Below are 6,140 nucleotides of genomic sequence, written 5' to 3' on the forward strand. Positions count from 1 at the left end.
GTTACAACCCTGTCCTTAGCCGCTACCCAACCGAAACTACGAGTGGCCCACAAAGCCACTTTTCTCCAGTGTGTCAGCGAGCTTCTTCTGGTTTATGTCCCTTAGGACTTGATCTTCAGAGCCCCCTTTCTGGCATCCCTCTCCTGGTTCTCATCTTCAGCATGCATCACTTCCTCATCCTTCCTCTGACTCTAAGTGCACTCTGGGTATTCTTTACAAAGAATTGCCTTGAGCATCTTCAGCTCATTTCTCACCAAAGTGATGACATTATCCTAAAGTATCTGAAACAAACAATTCAAATGGAAAGCAAAAGAAAGCTGTGGTGATGCTAATTGTGGTTGTTAACTGCTGTGTTGCAATGAGTAGTTGTTCATGAGCAAGGTTTCAAAGCTATTTTATACTAGCTTATTAGGAGAATTAGGCTCACCGTGAATATGGAGGTCAGGTCCATTTGTTGACAGGACAGACTGACCACTGGGGATCTCTAAATGTGACCTCTCCTGTTGGTCTCTGGAAAATCAGTAAAACAGCAATAGATTTCTGAAAAAGTCCAGAAAATGTACACTCTTAGAAAAAAGGGTTCCAAAAGGGTTCTTTGGCTGTCCCCATAGGAGAACCCTTTTTGGTTCCAGGTACTGTAGAACCCTTTTAGGGAAAATGTATGGAGCAAAAAGTATATTATTTTCTTCAGGAATATAGTGAAGTAAAAGTTGTAAAAAATATATATAGTAAAGTAAAGTACACATACCCCCAAAAATGTGTAATTGAAAGTATTTTGACTTTTATTTCTTGCACTTTTTACAGCATTTCAATCATGTGCATTCATATTTATCTCCATGTAAGCTCACTTTGATAAAGATGCAGAACAACAACTGTATTGATATCTTTTCTCATTATAAAACAAAGCATTGTTTATGAATTACAATAAGTTAGACTGGTTCTCTGGTGTCAATCTCAGTTTAAGTAGTATTATGATAAACTATAAAGGGCATTTTAATGAATTGCTGCCGAATGAATGAATTGACTGTGATGAAATGAAGGCACTATGATGTCAGCTACACCAGGCCTGACTTACCCAACGCAAGATTAACAAGGTAGCATGTTCGGCCATCGCTCATCCATATATTTATATGTACATATTCTCATTCACCGCATTAGATTTGTGTGTATTAGGTAGTTGTTGGGGAATTGTTAGATTACTTGTTAGATTTGGGTGAATTAGGTAGTTGTTGGGAATTGTTAGATATTACTGCACTGTTGGAACTAGAAGCACAAGCATTTCACTACACTCGCATTAACATCTGCTAACCATGTGTATGTGACCAATAACATTTGATTGATTTGATTTGAGTTACCTTTGATCTGACTCATTTTCTGGTGCATTGAGAAAGCTATAGATGGATATGTGTTATAACATATCATACTCAGTTATACCATGTCCATTCCAATCTTCTTTTATGAATTAGGAAACTAACAACGTCTATCTCATTGATCTTTGTGATTTAACCTCTCTGGTGATGGCCAACACTGTGTTAAGTGTACTCTAAATTAAAATACTCTTAGTCCACACTGTTTATTGTCCAATATGATTGATACATTCCTTCTTATAATCCAGTAATGATGTCACTCTTTGTTTATTGGTAAACTAAACTGAGCATTGTGGATCCCTGTATTGTGGCTGAGTGCTGACACACACAAGATATGTTTTTAATATGTTATTAATAAGTTATTCATCTATAACATATATAGCATTCTAAGACCGACGTGTTGACATTGTCTTGTCTTTATTGAATGAAAGAATGAATGAATTATTTTAAAAAGCATAGAACACTATACTAAAATACTGTAAATAAATCCTTTATTTAGTCCCAAAGAGATCCCCACCAGACCAGTAGACATTTTCACCTCGTCTCTTCATAAGTTACTACTTGATCTTATACAATGTTTGATATAATATAATCATGTAATAGTATAATAGTAATTTGTCATAATTTAATCTCTCAACAATTTGTTTACATTTGGCACAGGAGGTGGAAGAGAGGGAGGGGAGTGATTTGTCAAGAGGAGAGAAAGAAGAAGAGGGAAATGAAAGAGGACGAGTGGGGAGAATAAAGGAAGGAGGGTGAATGTCAACGAGAGAGAGAGAGAGGGAGAGAGAGAGAGAGTGTCTAACATATTTTTGAATGACTACATCATCTCTTTACCCCACACATACAATTATCTGTAAGGTCTCTCCGTCTCTCAGTGAATTTCAAACACAGATTCAACCACAAAGACCAGGGAGTTTGTGGTTGGTAGATGGTAGATGGGTAATTAAAAGCAGGCATTGAGTATCCCTTTGAGCATGGTGAAATTATTAATTACACTTTAGATGTTGTATCAAAACACCCAGTCAATACAAAGATACATATGCCCTTCCTAACTCAGTTGCCGGAAAGGAAGGAAACCATTCAGGGAGACCAAACTTAATAAAATGGGTTATAAAAGTTAATATTATCAAAAGGAAAAAATATTTGCACTGGCATTCCTCCTGTGAAGTAGGCGCACATGACCCACACACAAACAAGTTAGAACGAAGTGTGGATGTAAAAAGATGACTTTGCGTATGACTTTCCCCACAGTCCCATTAGGGTGATTTCTCCCCTTCTTAGCTATCTACCACAGCCTCCTGGTTTCCACCAAGCAGCGTGTCTGAATGCACATCTGGACTCTACCCCCTCCCAGGTCCGAGTGGTTTAGTAGTCGAAGAAGAAGACACACGTTTTGGCTGGTGACTCAGTTGACTGTGTTTAGTAGGAAGATTGTGGGTGCATCTAAGAAAATTCATTCAGTTCAACTATTCCACAAGATTACTTATTCTATGTGTGTCTGTGTTAATGTGTGTTGGTGACCAAGAACCAATACAACTGTGGATATGGACACATCTGCCTTGTTCTTCCGGACAGTCTGTAATGAGTCCGAATCTTTTCAAGACATGTAACTTTCAAAATGCAGAAATCATCCCCGTTTGATGCATTTTGCAACAGATGATAGAAAACGCAGCATCATATGATGCAAAATGCATCACACAGGGATGATTTATGTATTTTGAAAGTTACATGTCTTGGAAACTTGATTGTTGACAAGCAAAGATTTGGGGACTATGTCAACAATGTACTGATGAAACAAATACCAAAATTTAGTTTTTGGGTGGAGTTTTACTTTAATTTCTCAATGTACGGCTGGCTACCTGAGCTCACATTTATGGGATTGTGGGAGGAGATTAATAAGCTGTTAATTGACAGGCAATATTTTAATGTTATGTAAGAATGAAGGTCTACAGTAGCCTCAACAGCAGTCTCTGGGGTAACACCATGGTGTAGCCGGAGGACAGCTATTTTCCATCCTTACTGTGTACATTGACTTCAATACAAAACCTTGGAGGCTCATGGTTCTCACACCCTTCCATAGACTTACACAGTAATTATGATTACTTCCGGAGGACGTCCTCCAACCTCAGAGCTCTTGCAGCATGAACTGACATGTTGTCCACCCAATTAAAGGAACAGAAAATGAACCTACTACTGAAAGCATTATGCTACAGCTAGCTAGAAAATGTGGTGAGTAGTCGAATCAAAGAGAGAGAAAGACAATAGTTGAACAGTTTTGAACAAATGTATTTCTTCCCCATCAACCTACCACTATCCATAAACTCACCTATCAGTCTCACAATACTAACTTTGCTCTCCTCAACACTCGATCAATGAACAAAGCTCCCTTGGTCTATGAACTAATATCTGACGACAAGACTTCCTCCACCTAACTGAAACTTGCCAACAACCTGGTGATTTATTTTCTCTTAACCAAGCTACTCCCGCTGGCAATCCTTGTGTACCATCTTCCTGAACTTAATGAATCATTCCTGTCTGAACTACTCACCATTGCTGTCCCATTCTCCCATCGCTTAATGTTACTTGGCGATATGAATATTCACGCGGACTCATCAAACTCAAAACTTTCCTCTGATTTCATTGCTGTTCTGGACAGGTTCAATATTGCCCAACATGTACATTTTCCCACTCATATCAAGGGACACGTACTTGATCTTGTCTGCTCTGTTGGACTCAACCTAACTCATATCTCCCCCTCCCCTCCTCTCTTCCCTCATACTCACCCCACAACACTGACAAACGCCTCCTCTTCTTCCGTAACATCAAAGCTGTTGACCCCCTCCAACTCTCTGATGCCATCTGTTCTGCCCTGCCTTTTGACCAGGCCCCCAACCCCCCTGATGAACTAGCTTCCCAATTCAATACTGCTCTATCTGTTTTCCACAACTCTCTGGTCCTCCTCCAAGCTAAGTATTGGTGTCTCTGAGGGGTCTTTGGCCTGGTTTGCTAACTACCTCTATCAATGAGAGCAGTGCATAAAATCAGAACATCTTCTGTGTCAGCCACTGCCTGTCACCAAGGGAGAACCCCAAGGCTCGATCCAAGGCCCCAAGCTCTTCTCAATTTACATCAACATAGCTCAGGCAGTAGGAAACTCTCTCATTCATTTATATGCAGATGATAATCTTATACTCAGCTGGCCCCTCCCTGGATTTTGTGTTAAACACCCAACAACAAATCTTTCTTAATGTCCAACAAGCTTTCTCTGTCCTTAACCTTGTTCCGAACACCTCCAAATTAAAGGTCATGTGGTTTGTTAAGAAGAAAGCCCCTCTCCCCACAGGTGTGATTACTACCTCTGAGGGTTTAGAACTTGAGGTACTCACCTCATACAAGTACTTGGGAGTATGGCTAGACGGTATACTGTCCTGCTCTCAGCACATATCAAAGCTGCAAGCTAAAGTTACATCTAGACTTGGCTTCCTCTATCGTAATCGTCTATCACCCCAGCTGCCAAACTAACCATGATTCAGATGATCATCCTACCCATGCTAGATTACGGAGACATAATTTATAGATTGGCAGGTACCGTAAGGGTGTGCTAGATGTGCTTTACCATTTGACCATCAGATTTGCCACCAATGCTCCTTATAGGACACTTCACTGCACTCTATACTCCTCTGTAAACTGGTTATCTCCGTATACCTGTCGTATACCTGTCGGAAGACAGAGATATCTGTCTATCTGAGATATCTACTGCAGCCCACATCCTCCACATACTAGTGACAGGAACGAGCTGTAAAAAACACTCAAAAGTTTTATCTCCATCTCTTCATTCAAAGAGTCAATAATGGACACTCTTATTGACAGTTGTGGCTGCTTCTCGTGATGTATTGTTGTCTCTACCTTCTTGCCCTTTGTGCTGTTGTCTGTGCCCAATAATATTTGTACCATGTTTTCTGCTGCTACCATGTTGGCTGCTGCCATGTTGTGTTTCTACCATGTTGTTGTCATGTTGTGTTGCTACCATGCTGTGTTGTCATGTGTTGCTGCCATGCTATGTTGTTGTCTTAGGTCTCTCTTTATGTAGTGTTGTGGTGTTTCTCTTGTTGTGATGTGAGGTTTGTCCTATATTTATTTTTTTATTTTTAATCCCAGGCCTTTTGCCTTTTGGTAGGCCATCATTGTAAAAAACAATTTGTTCTTAACTGACTTAAATAAAGGTTAAATTAATAAAAATAAATATTTCCCCAGCACTCACATCTCTAGCCATAAAATGCTTTGATAGGCCAAATAGTTCTATATTTGTTTCATCAGACAAGAGGACATTTCTCCAAAATGTACGATCTTTGTCCCCATGTGCAGTTGCAAACCGTAGTCTAGCTTTTTTTATGCCGGTTTTGGAGCAGTGGCTTCTTCCTTGCTGAGCGGCCTTTCAGGTTACGTCGATAAAGGACTCGTTTTACTGTGGATATAGATACTTTTGTACCTGTTTCCTCCAGCATCTTCACAAGGTCCTTTGCTGTTGTTCTGGGATTGATTTGCACTTTTCGCACCAAAGTACGTTCATCTCTAGGAGACAGAACGCGTCTCCTTCCTGAGCGGTATGATGGCTGCGTGGTCCCATGGTGTTTATACTTGCGTACTATTGTTTGTACAAATGAACATGGTACCTTCAGGCGTTTGGAAATTGCTCCCAAGGATGAACCAGACTTGTGGAGGTCTACATTTTCTTTCTGAGGTCTTGGCTGAGATCTTTTGATTTTCCCA

This window comes from Salmo salar, chromosome ssa01 (assembly GCF_905237065.1).
Source record: "Salmo salar chromosome ssa01, Ssal_v3.1, whole genome shotgun sequence".
Lineage (NCBI taxonomy): Eukaryota > Metazoa > Chordata > Actinopteri > Salmoniformes > Salmonidae > Salmo > Salmo salar.